Source organism: Vipera berus (assembly GCF_964194415.1).
Source record: "Vipera berus genome assembly, chromosome: 2".
Lineage (NCBI taxonomy): Eukaryota > Metazoa > Chordata > Lepidosauria > Squamata > Viperidae > Vipera > Vipera berus.
The window spans coordinates 26,982,894-27,010,412 of NC_138203.1; the positions used below are offsets into that span (position 1 = coordinate 26,982,894).

Consider the following 27,519-nt stretch of genomic DNA (forward strand, 5'->3'; position numbering starts at 1 on the left):
TTGTAAACTGAATTGTTTTAATTGGCTTAAGAAATATCTTACTTCCTGAATCCAAAAACAGATATTTCAGATGATTCAGGAAATGCAGACATACTTTGATTTCATTATTCTTTCTAAGGTGTATAAGCTTAAAAGATACTCCTGAATGACTAACAGAAAGCATTTTCATTCTTTACTCAACAGTGCCCAAAACAAAAATGTGACATTACAAAATCTAAAACTGTTAAGAACTCAATAATATTTTGATTTAATAAATTCTTAATGCTTAATTCTAAATTAATTACAGTGTTTATCTTTTGTATTAAACATCAGATTAATTTGCATTTACTAAAAGACTCTATAATTCACAACAATATATGCAATTATTGGACTCTTCTCCAAGATGGCTGTTGAATGGTAAGGGAATTTTTTTCTCTTGCCGACAATCTGCTGATTTTACTTCCAAAACTGGATCTTTGGCAGTACTACTCCCTGGATTTGAATAGGAACACTTAGGAATGACCCAACATAGCTTTTGGATGGCTGTGGACTCACATGGGAAGGTGAGTCTTGGAAGATTTCAGGTCCCTTTGGAAGTGGTCAGAAAGCCACTGGGCATAGATCTTCATCTTAGCAGTTTGTTTTCTTAAGCATCCCTGGCTTTTAACTTTATTTTTTGAATCCTGTTTTTTTATGTTTAAAAGTTTTCTTGTTGGCTAATGCTGATTTATTTTAACCACCTGTGGACCCTGTTTTTTTCTTTTTCCTTTTGATTTATAATGTTGTTTTGAATAACTTGTTTTTTCATAAGCATGTCCTTGGATAGTGAAAGTGCTTTTACTTGATTTAAATTTTTATTGGACATTTACTACAGGGATTTTGTATTTTATCAATTTTCAAAAAGTTTGGAATTTATTTTTCTTAACCTTTCTTTTAATTTTGGATTGAAATATCCAGAAAATATCTTCCCTGCTTCTTTGTCTTTTTTCTTATTCTGCTTTATCTATTACAAGGGAAGGAGGCTGACACTCAAAAAGACTATTTGGCAACATGTAATTCTTAGTTGAAAGCTTTTTTAAAAAGTTTGATGAACTCATAAAGGCTGTGAAAAATACTCAGAGGCAGCAACTGTAAATAAATTAAACCAACAAAAGAAATGTGGCCAGCAGTAGATTCACGGGGAAGAAATATAGACCCAGACTTAGAAATAAAAGAGTCGACTCCATACACCTCCCTTAAGTTCAAGCCTGTACTCTTATACAACAGCAGAAAACTGTCTGAAGGGATAAGTGATAATTTGGTCTTTTTAAAGTGGATTAAAGCAGACAGAAGAATGGATTTTTCACATTTAACTGGGGAACAATTTCATCTGGACTTATTGTATTTAATCAGTCAACAATTGATAAGAGATGTTATTAAGAAACAACAAATGTAGATATTTGATCTAGGACCAATCAGTGGTGATTCTTGAGATGATTTGGGATAGCTAAGAAGGCATGATAAATTTTCTATACGTTAATTACAATTACAGTTTGTTAACAGAGTGTTTTGGAATTTTAATCTTGTGTTTTTAGTATTGTTCTTCCTGATTACTATTTTGTTATTAATATAGTATGCAGATGACATAGAATTAGTAGTTTAGTAGTTTGAAATTCTTTGGGTGTATTTTGCAAGGGGTCAGAAACTAATACTCTTGTAATATATTACTCAGAATCCAGTTAATATGTTTATGTGTTAGTCCTTTTTTAATGCACTTTTTCTTTTTTAATGTTGTTTGTTTTGTTTTTTCTTTGTTTCTTTAAAAAAATGGTGTTTCTATTTTAACTTTTTTAATAAAATAAAAATAGATTAAAAATAAGAATATGTGCAATTATCAACTGCTTAAGTCTTTATATACCACCAATCTGTTGTTTTAATGCTGTTAGCTGTTAGTACAGGGAATTAACTTATAGATCAGTGATGGTGAACCTTTTAGAGACTGAGTGCCCAAAATGCAACCCAAAACCCACTTATTTATCGCCGGGTGCCAGGTGGGTGTGGCCCACTGGGTGGGCGTGGCTCTGGTGGTCATGGAAGATTGGGTGAGTGTGGCCAAAGTGAGCATGGTCACCTCGATGTTGCTCATGGGGAGGGATGCCTCTGGGGGCTGGGCAGGGTTGGGGGAGATCCAGGGGGTCTCTCCCAGGTGGGGCAGTTGGCCAGAGGCTTGTCCTGCGGGGTGAGGTGAGGCGAGGCAGGGTGGGTATGCCAATTGCCGTGGGGCAAGGCAAGGTGAGGTAGGGGCCAGGGCAGCTACTGCCTGACACCATCAGCCACCACACACAGAGGCCAGCAAGCGCATGGGGGCCGACAGTGTCCGTCAGTAGCCACAGCTTGCCGGCTCTTCAACTGGCGCACTCTGGACAGATAGCCAACAGCTGAGGAGGCAATGCAGTGGGTCCTGTCCGGGAAAAGGAGAGCATGTGAGGACAGGAGGGATGGGATGGTGGGGGAGGGAAACCAGCTGTGCTGGGATGGATTCGGCCATGTGGGACCTCGGGCAGCTGGTTGAAGAGGGACGGTTGCCATCTCTGGGACATGACACACATGCCCACAAAGAGAGCTCTGAGTGCCACCTCTGGCATGCGTGCCATAGGTTCGCCACCACTGTTGCAGACAATAGCTCATATACATGGGGCTGCCCTTGAGGACCACTCGGAGGCTTCAGCTGGTGCAGAATGCGGCTGCGCGATTTGTGATGGGGGTTTCCCGACACTCCCATGTAACACCTCTACTCCGCGAGCTGCATTGGCTTCCGGTTGCCCTCCGGGTGAGATTCAAGGTGCTGGTGATGACCTATAAAGCCCTTAATGGCTTGGTTCCGGGATATCTGAGGGAACACCTGCTGCCGGCATCAAGTTCCCTTCATCCAGTGCGCTCCCACAGGGAGGGCCTTCTCAGGGTGCCGCTGGTTAAAGATTGCCGGCGGGTAACACCCAGGGGGAGGGCCTTCTCTGTGGGTGCGCCTGCCCTCTGGAACCAGCTGCCTGCGGAGCTTAGGACCGCCCCCAACCTTCATTCATTTCGCCGGGACCTGAAGACCTGGCTCTTCGAGCTCTCCGGCCCAGGCTGAGAGTTTTTAATTGGGGTTTTTATATTTTTTCAGGGATTAAATTTAATTCTTTTAATTGTTTTTAATTTTTGTATCAATGTTTTAAGTACCCTGTAAACCGCCCTGAGTCCTTCGGGAAAGGGTGGTATATAAATCCAATAAAATAAATAAAATAAAGAAATATTATTTTTTTAAAAAATACGCTTTAAACAAAGTGTCCGTCTTCAATAACTCTGAACTTGTATGATTCCATCTGTTGTTAATTAATAACCAAATCAGTTTATTTCAGCTAACAAAAGGCAGAACAGAATAGACTAAAGGAAGCATCTGTTATTTCTAAAGCAAAAGTGAGACCTTCCAAACTCTTTGCTCTATGAATTAGGGGGGAAAAATGTGGAAATGTAAAGTCTATGTTTGAACTATGACTGCAACTTTGCCGGATTGAGTAAGAAACAGATCCAAAAATGTATTCAGACATGAAAAAAGGGGACTAGCAAGTGGAAGCTTCTGGATTAATTTAGCATTGGAAAGATGGTTACCAAAGCAAAATTTCTTTTATTTCAAACTTGCCGTTCAACTCCAGTAACTCTGCACATAAAGTCAGGTTAAAGGGCCACACTCCAGTTCTAATCTGGATGAATCTAGCTTTGACAAACTTTTATCTCCTGTACCAATTTCACTAAAAATGTATTTCAAATGATATGTGTACAGAAACTCACTGCTAAACAGAAAGAACTGTTTATATTCCTTGTACTGTTCATTTCTTAGATCTTATGAATGTATATATTATACTTTTCTTATATCTTATGAATACTGTAAGAAAACAGTTAACTAATTTTCCTCTCGGGAGTAATCTGTGTCTGCTTAAGAAAAGTTAATCTAGAAAACACAGATGTAAACAATCAAGGAATATTGTCATATGACAATAGAACTATGATTCTCCTCATGGGTAGGTATGTGGGATAAATTTTATTTTTATTTTATTTTAATCCCATTTATATCCCGCCCTTCTCCGAAGACTCAGGGCAGCTTACAATTTAAAGCACAAATCAATGTGCTTAGCAATAGCCTTCATTCTATGTATATGCCTGCTTAAATTAAATTAAATTAAATTAAATTAAATTAAATTAAATTAAATTAAATTAAATTCCTATGTTGGCATGTAAAATAAATAATCCTTTCTACACAGCCTTCAGAAGAATTCTTAATATTGTCAATATGTGGATGCAAAAGAAGGGTTAAATTTACAGGTCTGCACCCTGCAAAATGGGTATCTAAGTGCCTTTTTACAAGAGCTGACTTGGAATCAAATGAGGGCAAGGCAAAAATTAAAATATCATAAACCACAAGTAATAGGGCATTTGATACCACAAAATAAATGAAAGAGTGTGCAAACTGCAAGCCAAATTCACCCGCTCAGCATTTATTTACCATAAGGTTTAAATAAAGTACACATACAACCAAAAGTTCACGTATACCAAGAAAATATAATGCAATGAAACCTATCCAAACTTTGTTAAATGACGTTCTAAAGATATAACAAAAATGTTATTTTTAAAAATAAAAGAGGAATAAAAAAGACTGCATAAACAAGAGCAGGAAATGAATTCAGCCCATTATTGCTAATGTGGTTGCCTTGGCTCAAAAGCCTATTGTCAATTCGAAACTCTGGTAGAAGTAAAAAAAAACAAAACATAATCCAAATGATACCACAAGAGGGCCATACCTCATAACATTATATTGCTTGCTTTTAGAGTTGTGTTTCTTAAACATTTTCTGCCACAATGGAATTGTCAATTACAGTATACATTTTATAACAGTAATACTTTAAGCTATTCTGATTAAAAATCCTCCACTGAATTTTGATGTTCATTTTAATAAGGTTTGCATTAAAAAAGCAAAATTTGGTTGTCAATTGCTGTCTAAATGGTCAATCAGAATTAACAACCAAAAAAGTCTCTTAATCGAGGTATTCTTTCATATAGAAACAAGGAAAGAGAGAGAGAAGGAACATTTTCCCCCTGATCTGTTGGATTTCAACTTTCACTATTTACACCACAGGTGTCAAACTGCAGGCCCACGGGCCGAATGCATCATGTGGAAGCCGCGCCCATACCATTGCAGGCAATGGCAAAACTGTCCCGATACGTTGTGGAACGTCAAGTGACGTCGCGAGTTTGACATATCTGATCTACACTCAACAAAACCAAAGCCTAAATTTACTTAATTTAAATCCAACCCAATACTCCACCATCTCAGGATAATATGAGCACTGAAAAGCAAAACTGAAGTTTTTTGTCTAAGTAGGATTTGGTTCTGATCTGCAGATCTCTTTCCCCCCCCCACCCCCAAATGTTATGGCCCTGGCTCTTTGAAGTAATCTTATCTTAGAAATCTGAGTTTAATCTTATTTAATATTTTTCTTGAAGATGGTAAAGACAGAACTCTTTAGATTAATTTTGTCATAAGTGAATATATAATATTACTTCCTATGACCTGGATAGAATGGTTCTATCTAGAATTAAGAATTATGTTCAAATTTAACTGAAGTTTTACTTCCTGTAGATATTTTATTTTTGTACCATGGATGTTAAAAGGTTGTAAGCCATCTGCAGTATACAAATATAATTAATAAACAAATGCATTAAGATATGTAAAAACAAATAAATCCAACATAAAGCCTAAACACAATGATACTGCAATCATGTTCAAATTAAGGTGGTCAATTTCTGGCCTTAATAAGTACGAAGGGCATTTATATATTTTGCCTCTATAAGTGTTTCCTTCTCCATAAGGTCTGGTAGTATTCCATTTCTCTAGGAGAAGATAAACAGACAACTTCTGGAATATGTTTGATACAGAGCTTAAGCTTGAAGCCTAGAACCATCCTTTATATGCAAAAATCTGTTACATAGGTGTTTTTTTAAAAAAAAAGATGCTTTATCCAATGGGCCTCAGATCTCATTGTAGTATTCTATATAGTTTTATTAATGAAGTATTACTCCATTGCAACTAAACAGAAAGATTACAAGTCTCTGCAAGCATACTTCCCTGAGAGGATGTCAAAGTAACACAAATACATGGAAAGACAAGATAGGGTTAGTTAAGTTTAAAAACACAGGAAACAAGAAATGTGAAGAGTAACTTCCTAAGGCCAGGGCATTTAGGGTCAAGTCTGAGAGTTGCTGATAGAGTTTGTGCTTAAGCAGTAAAGTATGTGAACAAAAACAAATGATGAAGTAACATGTGTGGAATGGGTGTCATTAGGCCTTGAAGGGAGAATGCTAACAGCTTCAAATGCAATTTATAAAATATGTAGACAGATAAGCAACAATGCCACTACTATGGAAATGGCAAGGAGCTTTAAATTTACATTGTAACTCATTTTTCTATGGAGCAATGAAACTCATATAAAAAGTATTTAAGAATGACGTGAAAGCTTCTCTCTGATGCACAACATCAGAGTTTTAAGATAACTTAAAAATGTTATATTCAGAAATATGGTACAAAGTTCTTATTTAATTCAGATGCAAATGTCTCAGTGCATTTGGATCTCAGGTGACAATGCCATATTGATTTCAATGGGAGAATGTAAGTACAGCTAATCTTTGAATTAGGACCACAATTGGGATGGGAATCTCAGTTGTTGAGCAAAGCAGTCATTACGTAAGGCATCATGTGATTGTTTCCTAGGCAGCATCTTCTTGCTGTTTCCCAAGGTTTCTTCAACATACTCTTATCTTGCAGCTGTGTATCTTTCTGTTTATTGATAATAGCAGAAACTGATGGATTGAGAGGAAGAGCATTGTCAGTTGTTGGCTTTTACTTCAGTGGCATACCTCTCTATTAGTTAAGCTAAGAAACAACACAGTTTTATTCAGTAATGAACCGTACACCACTTTGTTGGATAGTCAACTTATTTACAGAGTAGTCTCTAGACACAAATTTAATAAATAAATAAATACTTCCTTGCCATTCAAGCACGGTCATTACTTTGTGTTAATTAAGATTTCAGAAGTGAGACTGTATCATTGTGCTCTCTCTCTCTCTCTCTCTCAGTTCCATATTTGCCACTTTTATTATTAGTTTCGAATCCTTGCTTCTATTGCATGTTTCCACATGATAACATATGGAACCGATAGCCTAGATTTCTCTAGCCTAGGTATAATTAAACTGTGCCCTCAAACTGAGGAAATATTGTAGAAGACAGCTCTCTGTGAATTTCCAAAAACTGAACAAGGAAATGGTTTTTTCAACTGAAATTCCTCTGAAATATATCAGTATAGTAATACTAAATCTGTCTTATAACCTTTTGAACCTATTCATTGGTTGCTTTGCACATATCTTGTATACTCTATAGACTGTTCACCATCACCATTACCCATTACCCTTATTCTTATTTGTCAAACTGTCAATATTCTCTCTTGGTCTGCCATATTATTACCACAAGCAGCTGGTTAGATGGTCTTTCCTTTTTGCAAATGTTTGCATGTAAGTGCATTATTTATATTCTTGAGTTAATTTTCATATAATTGGTCATCCTACCATTGAAATGAAAGAAAAATAAATCAGAAATTGGCCACATAAGCCATACTTATTTTGTTATTATGCAAGTATAAAAACCATGTTAAAACCCCATCATAACGTGTGTTATACGATAACATATAAGTGTAATGTGTATTTGTCAAAGATCTTAGCTTCATGATTTGGTGTAAGTGCAAGTTTGCATTTATGTGAGGTTGGAAATATTTTGGTATTACTAAACTCTTGTTCTGATTATCAGCTGGGCATCAATATGTGGTATTCATAATTAAAATAGTAATATGTGATCTTATTTTAATTAATTACACTCCTATCCAACCTTTCTTCCACCATGTGATCAAAGTTACTTATACAAAAGAGCAGAAGCACAAATATAGCACCATGGATTCTGCTTTCCTACTTTCCTGCTCCCACACACCCTGAAACAGCTCCTGGAAAATAAATCATAACACTATATACAATCCCAACTGATAGCCTCCTATCCCCATATGAACCCAAAGTTAGACCTGCTTAGTTTGTCCTGGGATCAATGGCATTTGGCATTTAGACTACTTTAAATTTAAATTAAAGAACCTAAATGCATTTTAATATTAAAAAAACCATTTTGGTCTAGGAGGCAATTTAGAACTGAATTTGCTGTCAAATTTCAATATTCCCATCCATCCTGTGTTAGTCCCCTAATTTGTAAAAGCATGCTGCTAAATTCTTTTTGTGTCACTTTCTTTTTTAGCCACTACTTCATAGAGTGCTAGGTAACAGAACCAATACAAAAACAAACAAACTCAGTAAAGCCCTAACATGCACATGCCATTGCAAAAGCCTATACATCACTTCTAACTAGATATCAGTATTTCAAAGGCACATTGCAAGATGGCTCCTTTTGACTTGTTGATTCAAGCTTCAGGTATTATTGAAGTGTGACACTCATCTTCCATACTAAAAAGGTTAAATGAATGGTATTACTATTCTGATCAAGAATAATTTGGTCCTGAATTAATATAATACTGTATATTGAATTAGCCAAAGATAAAGGGGTCCCCTGATGCTCTCTGAGCTTAGTTGTTTTCTTGCTGATGTTTCTTTATTCAAACTAACTAACCTCATCAGTGTTAGGACTAGGTTGGGTAACGAAACATCTGCAAGAAAACAACCAACCCATCCAGAGCACCAAGGATCCCTCATTTCAATTCTAAGCTACAAATAATCTTTACTGGCATAATTAAATAATTAAATTTTAAACTAATCTATGTGGTTTTGGTTGCATACAGGTTTATTCTTTCATAATAGGTAGTTATGTTTTGAACTAGAAAGTTGGTAGTGATTTAAAGGATTATATATTTGCATGCCAATGGCCATATTCATTTGTACTGAGTAGTTTGGGTATATTACCACAAGCCTCCTTTATATCCCTTCAAAACCTTCAAGAGATTGTATATATGGTGTTTCCTGCTCCACTTTACACCAGTCCAACATTCCTTCACCCACTAATTCCGAAGCACAGCTACTATGGAGCTAGCTAACTAATGCTAGTTAGCTCAATGATCCAAAGTAGCCAGAACAATAGCAAAGAGGTCTGAGTCCCTGTAATGATCTCTTTCACTAAATAGGGCAAGGGCAGCAGAAATATTTGGACATAGTGTACCACTACATCAATTACATTTATATCCTGCCTTTTGTCTACTGTGGAACTCAAGGTTGGGTACACACAATTCCTGTGTCATCTCTAGTATAGTTCTAGACTCTCCCAAGCTTTATAAAGGTGGCTGCTTCATGGGACTTCAATTGAAACAAATTAGGAATTTAGAATTATTGACCACCAAAAGGGCTGTTTTCAGTTGAGGCCATTCTATCCACTGATTTAGGATGAGAGGTTTGTCTTTTTAACTATTTGCCTTTGGATTCTCAAGTTAAGAGAAATATTATTTATGAAACAGAACACGACTCAGAGGTGCCAGCAACCCCTGCCAGCTTTGCCAATTGTGACATTCAGCAACTTCAGAGGGACCACAGTGGGAAAAAGCAAAACAAAAAACAGATTTCATCACAAATTGAAAGCCACCTACCTAAGGATTACTGGGATATTCACATAAAAAAGAGTTGAACATTCAAAAGCACTCTTGTACTTAGGATGTTTAGGCTGCTAGGATAATTGCTTAGCTAGTCCAAATGACATAATTCTTTGTAGAAAAGCAAATCCAACTGCAAACTACAGCTGGACTAGAATGCTCAAGTAGTTATGGATGCCAGTCAATCTGTCAATGTCACATTTTGGCATCAAGAGTTATAGTGACTAGTATTGTGTTTCCAGAGTAACTCAAAGTTCTATTTGTCATCTTAAAACCATCAGATTTCAGGACCCGACAATATATGGGACTGCTTACTTTCAGCAGGTACTACCCAAGCATTAAGAAATGGAAGACAACCTTATCTCTGCAGATAAATTAAATTTTGGTGATTTCATGCTGGTGTAATTATTTTCCATTAAAAGTCTTTCAGAATGTGTTATTTTGTTATTGTAGCATAGTACATAGTACATAGTAATTTTAGGTCAAATAGAAAAACTGACCTAGGGAATTGCAGGTGTCACTGCAATGGTTTTTGAACTTTGCCCTTTCAATTATTGTTTTGCTTCAACTCTTATCTTTATTTATTTATTTATTTATTTAGTTATATTTATATACCGCCCTATTCCCTGAGGACTCAGGGCGGTTTACAGGGAATTAAAAATCCAAAATACAAAAATTAAGAACCAAATTAAAAAATATTAAATTAACCCTGTAGTCAGTTAAAAAAAACCCAAATTAAAAATTCCTCCTCAGTCTGGGCCCGAGAGCTCGAAGAGCCAGGTCTTCAGGCCCCGGCGGAATGATCGAAGGTCGGGGGCAGTTCTCAGCTCCACCGGCAGCTGGTTCCAGAGGGCAGGCGCTCCCACCGAGAAGGCCCTATCCCTGGGTGTCACCTGCCGGCAGTCTCTTACCGGCGGGACCCTGAGCAGACCCTCCCTGTGGGAGCGCACTGGGCGAAGGGAAGTGCAATATAAAAGCAGTGTTGAAAGTTATATTACAGTAATATAAAAGCAGTGTTGAAAGTTATATTACAGTAAGTACTTCATCACAAAGAAAGACGAGGTGGCAAAATAGGTCTTTTTCATCATGGTATTGTAGTAGAAGAGAAATATACTTCAATGTTACCTGAAATCCAGAAGTTAAAATATTATCAATGATCTATAAACTATCTTGGACAATGATACTTTATTCACAAGCGGAATGGGACAACTTGCAGTGGCCAACTCACTGCAGGACAACTCACCATAACCAACTTGCCGCAAGAGAACTCACTGTAGGATAATTCAACAATTTAATTTAATTATTTTAAATAATTAAATATATATATATATATATATATATATATTGTCATTCACATTTCACTTTTTTCCTCCTTTTGCAACTTTTCTTTAATGATTCCATTCCACCATTTCTTTGATATTAGTATAATTCTTGTCCCGTCGTCCTGTGGAGAGTTTTTTGTGGCTGCTTGGCCACGGCTAATTGGCCATAGCAAGTGGGCCACAGTGAGTTGGCCATGGGGAGTTGTCCTAGACCTATTCATAAGTGTCTTCACTCACAAGCATATTACTTCCCTGGGCAATATATCTTTATCCCCTATCAGAAAAATTATTTGTCAGCAACACTAAGACTACTACACAGTGAAGCCACACCAAATTCATTCTCCATTTTCTTTCAGGAAACAATGGCTATGGACTTATTTCTCTGTTCTGCTTCTAATACAATATATGTCTTTCCTTGCTATCAATAGCTTTGTAGAGAATATTTAGATAAAACAGTCTTTGAAAAATATTGGATGACATATACTGTACATTCTTAAAATTTAATAAATAATAAAATTAAAATTAAAATAGCAAGCTCATTTAGAGCTATTTTGGATAATTAAAATCTGTGACAGATTTTAATTGCCCCAAAATTCTGATGCTGGGCTGAAAATCACTTTTCATCAATAAAAACAGTAGCATTTTTTTTTAAAAAAGTAGTAAATAAAAATTTCAAAGAACACTTCAGTATCAAATTGTTGAAGTAGAATGTAAATTCTATTCATTTATGTCTTAAATAAACAAGGGGCAGATGTCAAATTTAGCATGGCAATGTTAGATAGAAGCTGCTATGATCAATAATTAGCACAGTGCTTGTCTGGAGTTTTGCACCAAAGAATCATATGCAGATGGACCCTCCAGTATTTCATGTATTTTTGATCCCACTGTTTACTTTTTTCCTCTCCCTTCAGCCTTTGAAATAAGGATAGCACTTTATTTAACTGATAAAATTAATTTGCCCCCCCCCAAAAGATTTTCTAACACAATTTCAGCCTGTCAAGCAGCAAATATACTTTGAAAGGAAGGAAATAAATTTTTAATATCAATAAATAAACATGACATGATGCGGCTTACATAAAACCTAATATTACTATTAAATGACCAAGTAGGCATGTGCTAATTTCATCTAGAACACTAAAGCTACATCATATTTTTATCCAAGGAAAAGTTTAACTGTGAAATCAGAAAAGGCACTCTATCCTATCATCTATCTATCTATCCAGTGCTTTTTTTGTAAAAGAAAAAGGTGCCGGAACTCACACATGTCATACAACCCGCCTTGTCTACCCCACAAGGTTCCATCCAAAAAAGGTGCCGGAACTCCATTCTGAGCGTTCTATGAGAAAAAAAGCCCTGTATCTATCTATCTGTCTGTCTGTCTGTCTATCTATCTAAAGTTCAGATTGAGAGTTATATGGAACATGAATTGCAAAAAGATACAAATGTAGGTTTTATTTAGAAAAATTGTAGTTAGACTATCTCCTATTTAAGTGTGCATTGGACTGCAATTTCATGAGAAAGGAAAAGACTTGTTAAATGTTCATAGCTAAATATTTGGATGAAGATAAAATGATTTTTTTTTCAAAAAAGAAAACGGAAAAAGCAGCTTTGAATCAGGAAAGGATCTACCATTACTTTTTCTCTACTCTAAATAGCCTTTGTCCAAATGTTGATTTCTACTGAGTAGGTACAACTGCAAATAAGTTTAGCAACCTTGAATGTAGAATTTAAAGAAAAGCCATGTGCATCCTAAATGGCCTAAGCAACCCTCATGATTTTGTAGACCATGTAGCATTTTGTTAACTCCCAATTCAAGCCCTAAAATATTTTTCAGGGAGGTTATGTGCTTTATTTCTAATCAGAATCCTTAATCTTTGTCCTTGGCTTAAGAGGTTCTGTGTTTCCATTTCCACCTCTAGACACTGAGAAAACAGATCTTTCTCCATACATAGGTTTACGTGGAGGATGAAATCACTAGTTCTCATAGGAGTACCTGACTTACCAAAAAAAGCCAGATAGATTTTAATGACTAAGAATGTTCTCCTTATTGGAAAGAACCATTACTGAATCCAAGCATATCACATTATAAGCATGACCCAGAGAGTAAATCAAACAAAACTCAGGAAATTCAACTGGTTTTATTCACTGGAAGAAATCTGTAACTCAGGATAGCGAAATAGAAGTTAATACCCATTTTATAAAGGAAATTGTTAAAACAAATTCATCCAGATCATGTCCAGATAAACCTTTTATTATATAATATTGCAAATACAGTAACCATTGCTGTTTTGTATATGTATAACAAGAAATATAATTGTGGCTGTGTCAAATGCAAATGCTACCTTAAGGTAAACTACAAAAATGGGCAAATATTTTTTTCTTTCATTGATCAAAAGATGATTGCATAATCAAAAGAGACGATCTATATTTTTGGCAAATTAATACTTCCAAGATTTCCTTCTCTCAAATGTTCATAATTGTAGGAAGGCACGTCTGTAACTTTACAACAGTACAATACTATAAGCAATATTCCTTTCAGAGCAGTACTCCTGGACAAGAGAACAAAAGCCAGATGAAAGAGAATCACAACATTCTGGGAAATGTGAACTTGTTACAGAGTTTTTTTTAAGAGCTTGGAAATGAGGCGCAATCCAAACAACAGGTCCTTAGTACTGATATGAAAGAGGAAGCTACTTTTCCCAAGGTTATAAGTCCCCAATTCAATCTTCCCCCATGTCCATTACAATCAAGATTTCTCTTCTTTCCCATCCTTGACAAGACAGACATGGCTTGCCTAATCTAAAAGTGAGCCCAAGCTAGGAGCTTCAATCTGAAAAATAGTATCACAGGTTTCTTTTTCAAAGGGAATTTTCTCTCTTACCCATTTTGCCACCCTCCTAAGTTACATGTTTTGCTCTAGACAAAAAAGCTGCTTCATGTTGATAACATTGTTTTGAGATCTTTATGATTCGTTTAAATTAAAAGTAGTCAAAAACTTTAAGTCAATCCTAAAATCAACTTCCTTTTGATTGCATATACTATATAGAATAAGTGAAATAAAGTATAGTGAGTCCACAATTTCCAAGAAAACATTCCATTGTGTCTACATGTAAAAGTGACAACAAAATTTCATCACCACTATTGCCTTTCAAATATACTCAAGCAACCAGAAACTTACAGCCAATTCCATTAAGTGCCCAGCAAGGCAAGACACACCCACATTAGCAATCTGGGTGTGTGGGGGGGTGTTTCTTCACAGGTACATATTCCTATAAAACATCCAAATGAAGAAACTACTAGGAGGCAGGGAGGTTTGTATACCAGCAGTTTTTATTATTTATCATTCCAGCTGTGTTAATATTTTTTAAAAAATTCTGTCTGGATTTTAAGATTAGTGCCAGAAACTTGCAGAAAGAAATGGATTATGAAAACAGTTCTTTCTTAAATAGAGATCCTACTTTTGTCACATTTTTATTACAGTTTAATTTTCCATACTGATTGAATAATTAAAGAGTTTAATATTTATTTTTTACACGTGAGGGAATGCATTAAAAAAGAGAGACATTTAACCGTCATGTTGCAGCCACTAGGGTTTTTTTTCTTTTTAAAAATATTCTTCAAAATTTCTCATGTAATCTTAAGGTCAAAACATGCATTCTTCTACCGCTATTTTTTAAATCTCTTTATTGCATTAATTTTAGAATAATTCCACTGTTCCTATAACTAATGTTTCTATTAAATCTGTAAGCAGGTACAATTATGCAAACAAGAAAGGAGGGGGAAAATACTATTTCCTAAAAAAAATAATACTGTTCCAGTATAACTCAGAACAGAATATAGTGCACATTTTCAATCCTTAGTACTATTTTAATGGTGCAAAATAAAATACTGGAAAAATTAGGATTTACTATACTCAGCCGCAGAGGTTCTTGCCATTAAAGTGGATTATTCTATAAACTCCAACAGAATCTTTGCAGCATCATATGTTTAAAGTATTTCCAATAAGCAACTATTTAACCCGATATCTTAACAACTTTTTTTTCCAAACCTAAAAAAATATATTCACCAATTTAATTACTAAAGGAAAAAAGGAGGACAGAAGAACAATCAGTTATTAAACAATAAATGGAATCTTACCTGGATCCAAAATTCAGGTGCATAAAACTTTGGCCATATTTCATGCTGTAAAGAGCTCACAGTCATCTTATTCAAAATTTATATCCTCTCTGATTTAATGACTAAGCATCCGAAAGACATAGGCTCTGAGTAGTCAGAAAAGTATTTTGTAGGAGTAATTGTACTATCATTCTCCAACAAAACTTTATGTTGTAACTGAAGGGGAAAGAAATCAGTTCAAACAAATCACTTAAATGCCCCCTAAAAGTTACATTCAAATATGTTGATTTTGAAGCAGTCTCAGTCAAGTAAAATTTTGCTGATATATACATGGACACAGCTTTTGTCAGGTACTTTCTGGCTCCTTAAAGAGAGCTATATTAGCCTGCATATACTCCAAAATGGAAACCTCAACCTCATCTCTTCTGGTTGCCATGGCCACGCCATACGTCAGACCTGCACTTTTTTCCCTCAGACCTGTTTATGACAGGCCTAGGTGCTTCCTATTATGGTGCCTGCATCAGCACGGCATGCGATTTGTCAGTAATGAGAGCCCGCAGCAGCCACTGAAGTGATCAGCATGCAGCAGAGGACAGAGATGCTGAGGAATTTGAGCATGCTCCTTACAACTCTGCATAGAATGGCAGTTTTAAGAATTGTCGAGCAGTAGTAGTGCCTCGGGTTTTGCCAGGAGTTGCCTTTTGTTAGTAGCGAGGGAAAGTTTAAATTCTGTACTGCTGGTAAAAGGACTGTTATGAGTAGCCAAGCAGATTGACCTCTATGTGTTTTAACATTGCTTGCTGTCATTCCAGCCTTAGAACAGCAGCTCGGGGTGCAGTTTTATTACTCATTCTTTAGTGGATATTGGATTTTAAACTTTGGGATGTATTGCTTTTCTCCTGTCTGAAGCACAAGAATCTGTTTTGCTTCACCTGTGGACTTGATGGGAATATACCCCAAGGGGATAAGGAAAACATAAACCAGAAGGAAGTTATGTCAAGGCTGGGTGTTTATCTGCCAACAAAGTCAACAACTAATGCAACATCCACTCAGTCAAGCCACCTTGCCAAATGACTTCACTTGTTCAAATGAGACAAGACTTAGCTCATGTTATTTAGGCCCAGTCACTATAAATTTAAAGATAACACTAATAATGGTTTTCCCAGTTTCCAGTCAACTCCAACTATGTAATTTTTTTGAGGAGCAGAGGTTATTAGATCACTGCCCACATTGACATTGATCAGGTTGCTAGTTTGCAGATATCCACACGTCTGTCAGCACCCTGATAAGAATAAACACAAAAGCACAATTCAGAAAAGCAGCTTTTTTTCTCATACTTGAACACCTTTCACAAAACTAATGTGATTTACACAAGAACACTTTGCACTATGCTGGAGGCTACTACCAAAGGAAATCTGAATGCTGTAAACATAAACACTTCAGAGAAAAATAGAACAATACTCCCAGACTTAAGCTGAGGCACAGAGAGGCAGATTCCACTTTTATCCTAATTACTGACAGGAGAAAAATTTAGCTTCACATATAAGGCATCTGAATCCTGATATCCTTGCTTTATTTTTCTTATTACTTTTTTAAAAAGAATTTGCATTGTGTGCTTAAATTTACAATCCTATCCTTGTTTTGACTGTAAGACTGCTTCCAGGTAAGCCATTTAATATGAATGGAATTTTTTGGGAGGCCCAGACACTGCTTACTATCAATAACTCTCTTGTATTTTTCAACCAGGTTTATTTAAAAAAAACCGATTAAAGACAAGAAAAAAGAACGCCTACAGAAAGTATTTAATCAATAGCACTTAGAAAGTTATCCATTCCATCCAGGCACATCCTAAATATCACTGAGCTCAACTGGACTTATTTCTATAAAGACCTATAGGACTGCACTGTGAGCCCATTCAAATCCATAGAATATACAGCCACGTTGATCTCCATTTCTAGATACTGTTAGCTGCAATTCCAGAGACTGGTGCACTAGCACTCACTGGCACCAAAAAATTAATGACACCCATTCAAGTGATATATCTTGGATGATTGGGCCAGAATATTCTTCCTTTTCCACTACCAGGCTATTGCTGTTCTGTAGAAAAGATCTGGTCTCTTTATTCCTCCAGAAGCAATTGTCACTGACCCTAGCTTTATTGTGTGTAGCAACTGAAAGTCTAATAGGCCTCTGCCTTCAAAGTTATCATGGAACACTTTTTAAAAAGCTAGTCTGATATAGCTGTAATAGGCAGTAGGGATGATAGGGATACTGACTCATTAATCTGCAAAAAAAAATGTGTAGTCAAAACCTCTAGAGTTAACTATATCTAAACAATCACAACAATATTTGAGAAAGGTTGCAGAATAATTTATGCTGGTTATTTCTAGAAGGCATGATACAGAGTTTACATTTGAACCAATTAAGTTAGGAGCACCTTGTGGTTTATATTCTAATAATTTTCAAAAACATGGTGTTTGCTTAAAAAAGATTTTTAAAAAAGAGCAAGAGATTTATGATACAATAACTCTGCCTTGCTCATGGGATGGGGAGGGAGGGACAGGAGACAATTATTTTGCTTGTTAACTTATCTTTCCTGCAACTACATCCATTCTCTAGGAAATAAATTGCCATATTTAACTTAAAAGAAAAAACAGCCTTGAAATATTTTTATTATCCAAACTAGATTAAACAGGAAAAATATATAACTGTATTTCTATATCTTCAGCAAATATGAAAGAATCATTGGTGTTATCTCTTACCAACCAAACATACATTCTAAGTGATGATGATCCCTAGACCTCACACTTCAGGCTTCCTAATGTTTGGGTAAATGCGTATATTTACCTTATTGTTGGTCATCCTATTATCCTCCCAGCTTTTTCACAATTATGGAATTCTCAAGATATATGGGCCTTTGAATAAAATGTCTAAAATATGGTAATTTGAATCTGGTAATTTGTGCCTCAACTGAGAACTTTGCATTGCTATGTTGTATGTTTGTTTGTTTTCTTCACTAACCATCGTATCAGAAATCTTCTCTAATGCCAAAATTCAAAAGTATCAATTCTCTTACTATCTTAGTTAGTGGGACTAACTTTAAGTAAAGAATTGAATCATTAATATTCTTCATTGTAATTGGCTATCTTCCAATCTGAAAGAACCTTACTATTTTACAAGTAAAATTATTTTGGGGAAAATACTCTTTTCTGTAAATACAATGAGGATGGGAAAATGAAATATTACACACTAGGTTTGATTAAGGGCAGAACAGATGAGTGACATTAAAACGGCAAACAAGTAAGGACAGTGAATATTCAGAAAAGTTGTTTCCTTGATTTCACCCTCGTCCCTCATGCTTGCATTATGGTAACTTTTTTAGGGTCAATTCCAATCCTATAGGCTAGATCCGGTAGGCAACCTCGGCTCTTTTATGACTATGCTGACTGAGGAATTTTGGGAGTTGAAGTCCATGAGTCATAAAAGAGCCGAGGTTGCCTACCCCTGGGCTAGATACATGCACCAGATCCAAATTCTTACTTCCCTACATAGAATATGCTATTGTACTTAAATATGCTTAGAAACAAACACAGAATGCCTACTTTTCACACATTTTGGTAGATTATGTCCCATGACTTTGATTTATGGACTAAAACACTATTTTAACTAAAGACAGAGGTATTATTATAAACCCTGTTCATTCAAAACCCTAATAATTCCAACTGCAATGAAGACAAAAATTCTTTACTTAGAACTTAGTCCTACTGTATAATTTGGGCTTCAGTTCTTCCAAGTGTGGCTAAGATTATATTCCATGAATTTGCTTCATTAGATGTATGTACATCTGAGCAGAAATGAGAAGAAACATATTTTCAGTTTAGGAGTGTAATCACCAATACAAAAAAAATGAAATGCATTTTGGGCTACTATGTCAAGTATATGACTAAATAGAAAAAAGATATGTGGCTTTTTGATTGAGGATGTGGAAGCAGTGATGAGATAAAAGGACACAAACTCAGCAGTAATAAATTAGGCTATAGTGAGAAGTTAAAAAATCTGAAAGAAGACAACAGCAAGTAATTTTTGTAATGTTGACAAGAAAATTATATGTATAAGAAATTATATGGAAGTCATCAGGAATCAAGCTTGATCTGGGGACTTTATCTTGTAAAAACAATTCATGACTGCATATTGGGATGCTAAAAATCCCTGAAAGGCTTACCATATATATGACTGATTCATAGGTTTATGCATAGCTCACTTGTGATACTACTTATAGGAATGATTGGAATATCCTTGCAAGTGAATGATATTAAGAACATTTTTATTTCCAGGAAGCCAAATGTTCCCATTTCCTACTCCTACAAATCAGTTCTAGCTCAAATCAAATGGGCTCTGATACACAAGCTACCACTATTATCTGGTTTTCTTCTCCCTATCAGCTCTATGCACTATTGTGGCAATGGATCCTCAACATCAGCAACTGTCTTTCCATTTACCAGAATCACAGTTCAGTTGTTAAAACTGTATGGAAGACTCTAAAAATGAAATAAGCTTTTGCACAGGAAAAGTTTATAACATGTTTCTTTACCACTCTATCGTTGCTTTCACAAATCCTTCCTACAGGGGAGAATGATACCTAGCCATCCCACCCACTCATCTCCATGGTTACCTGAGAAAAAGGCTGTTGTGTACTCCGGCAGTACCTAAAGCAAGTAGACACTCCTTCTCCTGCACTGTAGAACAAAGACTCAACATTCTTGTATCTCATGCCAAAGCATAAAAGGGAGGAGGTGTGTAGAAGGACAAATATATTATTTATTTAACATGTTAAATACAATGTTTGTGTTCACATGAATAAACATTTGTCTATACTACTTTGCTTTATTCCTTCCTTCAACCCATGGATACTTTATAGAGCTTAAGGCAATGTCCATGCTAGAATCTAACCATGCTCCATTTATTCAAGTTAATTCCACCCATATTTAATTAACTCTACCAACACAGTGAACCAAAAACAATGAGCCAAATCACATGCCACAAAAAGAGGCAGAAACAGTTCTAGAAGTATAATCCAGCCTCATTGGAAGAAATGAATTCCCTATCCCACCTTTTGTGATTAAAGTAGAGTTAAATTATTAAACAAAACCAAGTTATTCAAAATCCTCAAAAGCACTTTTGTATTTGAATAACTGGATGAAAAAAAATCAAGGTAACTGGCTCTGTTAGTTAGAAGTTCCTCAAGTTCTGTCTGATGTCAACTCCTATAATTGAGAATCTAAGGCGCAATGCTTCTGAAGAGCATCAGCTGAAAAGAATATATTCTAAGATCAAAGATGGAACAAAAATCCATTCTTAAATTGTGAATTCTTGAAAAAAACCACACCAATCTGAGTTACTAATCCTGGCCTGAATGAATCAATAATGTGGCTCAGCAATATCCAATTTATGTTACTCAGAAATACGTCTGTTTCTGTCATCCAGGTCATAGTTATCCCAAAGATGCTTTTCCACGAGGCAACTGGACTGTCTTGTTTCTCTTTGAAGATGTTTCGCTTCTCATCCAAGAAGCTTCTTCAGCTCTGACTGGATGGTGAGCAATGGAGATTTATACTCCTTGCAGACAACTGTTCATTTGCATTCTTTTAGCAAGTCGTTAAAGCTACCTGGAGGCTTATCTGTGTCTTCAGGGTCACCTCAGTAGTGCAAATGGGTGTGGAGTCTTCTTGGAACTGTTAAAAAGACTGTGTTTTAGACTGGAGATAGATGATGTCGGATCAGACTGCTCAGACCACCGATTTAAAAAAGAGGTCAAAGAGGCCATCTATGTCAAAACTGAACAGCCCTCTCTCAACAGAGGGGGAGTGATCCGACATCATCTATCTCCCATCTACAAACACAGTCCTTTCAACAGTTCCAAGAAGACTCTACACCCATTTGCACTACTCAGGTGACCCTGAAGACACAGATAAGCCTCCAGGTGGCTTTAATGACTTGCTAAAAGAATGCAAATGAACAGCTGTGTGGAAGGAGTATATATCCTTCCATTCCCTGCCATCCAGTCGGAGCTGAAGAAGCTTCTTGGATGAGAAGTGAAACATCTTCAAAGAAAAACAAGAAAATCCAGTTGCCTCGTTGCCTTGTGGAAAAGCATCTTTGGGATACTCAGAAATACCTTTTTTAAAAAATTGCAAATATATCTCATCAGTATTGGCTTTTCCCCCAAGAATGGCAAAAAACCCCAAATCCATTAATATGTAACCAAAACAAAGCAAGAGCGACTGCATTACTAGACATTATATAACAGAACAGTCATATAATCAGCTGCAGATGTTATGGGATCCATTATTACTTTTTTAATTTTAAATGGTCAACAGAGAGCATCAATCTGCTTTGCCACTGGGCCAACATTTGTTAAATCAATAGATATATTTTTTCATATTTATTTTATGCAATGGTTGTTATATAAGAAATCAGATTAAGCAAATTATTTTTAATCATATATGTCATTATATTTCCTCTTTAATTGGAACAGTTTAATCTATTATAACAATAGTAAAATACATCATAATGTTTAAGGATTGTAATAAATGATCTGTGAAATTGCTTGAATTTATGGCACTTGCAAACATTACTTGGTCCATGGAAATTGGTCACTATGTTATTTTGTATATATATTTGCAATTTCAGTCTAGCAGTGTTCAGTTTCACCATGGAGGTAGATCTATATAATATATTTAATGTGATTATTGAATTAATTCAGTTTCTGAGTCTGTGCAACATATTCAATAAGAAATAATCAAATGCTTTGCACAATATGCTAAAACATACTGTATATACCTACACCACTATTCAAGATTAAAACTCAAGGGTAAAAAAATAGTTATTATCAGTGGTGGGATTCAAATATGTAAACAACCAGTTCTCTGTGTGGTTGCCATTTCCAGAAGTCCAGTCTGGTCATGGGCAACAAAAAAATAGCTACCAATTCTGCCAAAGTGGTGCGAACTGGCTGAATCCCCCCACTGGTTATTATGTCTTTTACTAATCTAGTTAAACATCTTAGGGCAACTCAGCATCTCTTTCAATCAATATCTTATTCTTGATCTAATCTGAGTTCAAATTCTTGTAACCTGACCGGTTTTCTCTCTCTCTGTATGTGTTTGTGTAAAGAGGAACTGGGAGAATGTGAGTTGAATTTGTTTCTTTCCTTGCTCTAACATATGTAAACCCCTTTAACTTTCCATTCCAATGAAAGAGCAGTAGTTAAAATCTTTGAGGGGAAAACCCTTACTGAAATAATATTTACATAAATTGCCTCTAGCTCTGATTCTTATCATGCAGATATGGACAAGACATGCCTGAATCACAAGTTGGTGTCTACCAGTTCCTCTACAACTTTCCTCATCTCTGCTGTATTACTTATGGATATACAGAGTATTGTTTCTTGAAATGAGCAATCTGAATCTGGTAAAATCCTGTTAAGTATCTTACTGCCAGCAAACAGTGGCAAGGAGGATTTTACTAGTATATATATTTAGTACTTAAATAATTTGGATAAGAAAAGATAACTACGGGACAGAAGGGTCTACAGGATTGAGGCAGTTGACATTTACCTGCCCCCCCCAATTCCCCACAGATATATCTGACTTGAGAATGACAGATATACTAAGTATCTATATATTGGTATATACTAATATAATAAAGTGATACAACAGGTATGTTCTCCTATGAAGAAGTCAAATGTGAACAAAGAGGTCATTTTTGACTTATGACCATTTTTTAGCAACTGTTCAAAGTTACAATGGTGCTGAAATAATTCTGGTCCTTGCACTTATGACTACTGCACAAACACACGGTCATGTGATTGCAATTCAGACACTTGGCAACCGGCTTGCATTTATGATCAATTGCAATGTCCTGCAGTAAATTGACTGTAATTTGTGACCCTTTTTGCCTATTTCCAGCAAAAAAATGTCTATTCAGAAGAATGGGTTCCCACTTATGACTGTGGGGTTTACTTAACAGTTGCAGATATGCCTGATGACTTGTAAAAATGATCATAAAATTGGGTTAGACTCAACTCACAACCACAATGACATGTGACAGAAATTCTAATCCTAAATTGGTCATAAGTTGAGGACTGCATGTGTACTTATAAACATTTGAGTTTGCAAGATTTTTCTCATTTATAGTTAAATTATCAAAAGACTGTTAAGCATTATTGCTTAATTTATATAATGTCAGTGTACTGAACTAATTAAATCTTGCTTTTATGGAATATTAGAGATACCAAGCACAGTAATAAAGCTTAAAAATGTAGTGTCAAAGGTGTTCTAACTTTATAGAATGTTTATTGTTTCTAGGAATACAGGTAGTCCTCGACTTACAACAGTTTGTTAGTGACTGTTCAAATTTACAACAGCACTGAAAAAAGTGACTTATGACCATTTTTCATATGACCGTTGCAGCATCCCCATGGTCACATGATCAAAATTCAAACACTTGCCAACTGACTCATATTTTTTTTTTATTCCATTTATATCCCGCCCTTCTCCGAAGACTCAGGGCGGCTTACAAGCTTAGCAGTAGCCTTCATTCTATGTATATGGCTGCTTATTAGGGCATTCACACAGACCCCAGCGGCATTATTACAAAGTCAGCTTAATTGCCCCCAACAATCTGGACCCTCATTTTACCTACCTCGGAAGGATGGAAGGCTGAGTCAACCATATTTATGATGGTTGCAGTGTCCCAGGGTCATACGATCACCTTTTACGACTTTCTGACAAACAAAGTCAATGGGGAAGTCAGACTCATTTAACAACTGTATTACCAACTTAACAACTGCAGTGATTCACTTAACTGTGGCAATATAGGTTATAAAATGGGGCAAAATTCTCTTAAATGTCTCACATAGCAACAGAAATTTTGGGCTCCATTGTGGTCATAAGTTGAGGACTACCTGTACATACAAAGTCTTCTTTGCAAGCATAGCACAATTCTTCACTGTTAAGTATGAATATTTTTATAGGTCTGTAGTATTTGTAAGTTAAAGGAAGGAATATATGGATACATATGACAGTTGTACTCATAATATGTTAATATTATTACTTTACCAGTACATCTCCTTGGATTTTCAAATTGTTCTGGGCATTACACATGCAAATTGCTAACTATTGATCATCTCTACCCAATACATGACATCAACACTATGGCACAACTAGGCAGACTCAGCTGGGTTAAAACTAAGGGGAAACAGGCATTGTGGTGTACTGTCTATTTATTATTTCGTGATTTCTACAAGTAGATTAGAAGGCTGGAAGGAAACCCAACTTATACTTAATAAACTGACGTCAATAGAGTGCAGCAATCCTCTCCCCTATGCAAGCTCTTCTGCCCCAGAGCCAGTCAAACACTCAACTAATCTCCACCTGGGAAATACCAGCTAAGTCTGAGAATTAAGGCTAGAGGATAATTTCCTCAGTAGGGAGGATTTATCAAAATAACCCTAGTTAGCTACTTAGATATTAATTGCATTTACATGGCTTTGTTTTACAACTCAAGAGCACTCTTGTTACTTTGATGCTTAAAAGGTATCTGAAAGTTTCTGATTTACATGTCCGTGAATACATATGTATTTATGACAGTGTACTATGTCACACAGTGTGAATAAACCATGTACAACATTGTTCTTGGGAACACAAAACACCTACTTAGGATTATTTGGAACAAGCCTCTATCTATTCGATATATCTTGGAAAGAAACTTTGTGGCAGCACTCTTTTGTATACAAACAAAACAAAAACCTTTGAGCAAGGAGATCCATTTTTTTTAAAAAAATGGCAGAAATCAGTTTTTCACAGGATGAACAGTTTTAAAAATTAGTGTTTATGCTCAAGAACCTCTGCTTGGATTATACAATCTCAAAGAAACCCTGCAGTCACCAGCATTAGCAGAGTGTTCCTGAATTCATTTTTGGCTACCGTCTTGAATCACAAGTCACTACATAGCTGAAAATTAGTATACATGTATAGGACTACATAGCTACTATAGATGGCACATAGAATTTAATTAGTAACAAAGAAATTAAAACAGACACATTCTTATTTTATGGATAAAATAAAAGCAACCATTGTGTGCCTGCGGTATAAATTTTCACTGCTGATGTAAAGGATGGCATCATTCAATCTGACCTTCAAAGTGACTATGGCAACACGACTCATTGTATTCTTATGGAAAACCTTGGCTGTATGGTGCTATTTAGGAAGCAAGAGGAAAAGTGAATCCTTTATGGAATGTTTCTTTTCCTTAACAGCATTAAAGAGTCTTCAAATATTATTTACATTCACAATTCCAGTGCCACTATATTATGATACATAAAATTCATCTACCAACTAAGGGAAAAGCAAAATATCCAGCTCAAGTAGTCTACTATCCATAAAAGTTTGTTATAATATGTTTAGGGTACATTTATTGTTCTTAGAATATTTTCATAAAAATTAAAGCCAGCAAAACTTCTTAACTTGAAAAAAGTTTAGGAAATAATCTTACCACATAGAACAAAAAAACCCCTTATTATCTTTAAGTACTTAATTAAGCTTATTACATTATAAGAGATGTAACACAAATATGAAAAACAGTCAACTACTAATGGCTAAAGGGCAAAGGCGACTAAAATTAGAAGTTCACATATCCTTGGCATTGAGCGTGCATACACAAAATGTTGTGCTATTTACACATGACGTTTCATACTGCATTTTTACTTGCAAATAATCATTTTTCAGCTGCCAACATTAGTGATATTCAAGACCACTTCATAAATTTTGTTTTTAAGCAAATGGCTATATTTTAAATATTCCCCTAATAATGTAAAGTAATAAATGCAAAAAAAATGCTTCTCAGAAACAGATGTGTTGTAGAGGAACATTAACTAAAATGCTGTGACTCAGTAATAGATGTATATTGTCTGAAAAATCGAAGTTTGTTATCATACAATTGATCTAAGTAATTGCAGAATCAAAGCATCCTGAAAGTTTTGTCATGCAAGAATTTGGTACAACTGTAATTAACAGAATCCAGTAGTTAAATGCCCCAAAGTACAGAGAGAAATTATTATGACTATATTACATTATGTTCTTAGTATTAAAGAGTAGTGCTCCCCACCTCTAATTAGATATGATCTGACAAACAGGCATACAGTGATAAACTAAAACACAATCACGAGAATAATGCAAAATAGGAGACATCTACTACCTCTTGAAATGTTAAAGTACTTTAATATAACAGAAAGTTGCCATCTGAATAGAGGTGGCAGTGGGTGCTTTTTAGCACTGTGAATACTGAGTGGACTTGCAGAGAAAAGTCTCTCTGGGGTGGTTCAGCATCATGATAAGTTGTAAATTGATGATTTTGGTTTAACATTTTAAGTTGAAAACAATGGTTTACAAATCACCCAAACTTAAGCTCCAGGGAAATCAATGGAACTTCTTTCCTTCCAAATCAGCACATTTACTGTTGCCTTTCCAAGGGCAAAAGCTACAAAAACAACTTATTTCATCTGTCATTTATCTAAAACCCATGTATGTTTAATGTATATTAATGTGTCTCCAGTGGACACATGGCCTTTCTTGCTTTATTCTGTTACAAGGGATTTACAAAAGGCATGATCACATCCCCTATACTTACTATGTTACACTGACATTTACAACACAAATGTATGGCCTGTGTGTATATATAAAGGTTGCAAAACCATAAGCACCATTTGTCCCTTGTTTGTTTTTAAATTGGCAGCACATAGAAAAGACTTTTTGCACAACTTTTAATGGCATAAGAAACTTTACATTTTAATATAATTTATTTTGAATACCCAACCAAACTGATCATCCATCTCTCTTACTTTGCAGAACAAACTGTAGTGGACAAAATGACAGTCTCAAAATCTGTACTGCTTTTCAGGTTTGCCCTCTAATCCATCCATAACTAGGGTCATAACCTGGTGTTTAATAGAGTTACGATTGTTGCAAAGTTTTGCATTTTTATATGTTCTTATCTAGGATCAATTCTTTATAGAGCTTCAGTTGAATTTGCTTCCAAGCAACTATGCATAAAATGGGATGATATCCATAAACATTACCAGCAGGTAGGAAACCAGTTTCAGCCCAATTTTATGCATCCTTTACAGGGAAGCTGCAGAAGTGGACAATAATTGCTGTCAGCAAGGCAGACTGAAGGAGGTTTTTTTTTAAAATCCAGACCTGATGTATTTATCTTAGATGACAGATCAAGATATCGGAGCGCTGCTATTCTATTGCACACACAGTTTTCAGCCTAGAAACCTTGTTGCGCAAAAACTCCTGGCTTCTCCCAAACCCGAGGTGTGTACGGTATATTTCCTTCTGAG

General features: G+C 35.7%; 1 protein-coding gene across 6 annotated transcripts in view; it reads right to left on the reverse strand.

Annotated features, from left to right (window-relative positions):
- The window catches only part of PDE4D (phosphodiesterase 4D), a gene marked incomplete at its 5' end in the record, with an annotated part of 761,328 nt that overhangs the window by 39,700 nt on the left and 694,109 nt on the right, over nt 1-27,519 (reverse strand). The window lies entirely within an intron of this gene.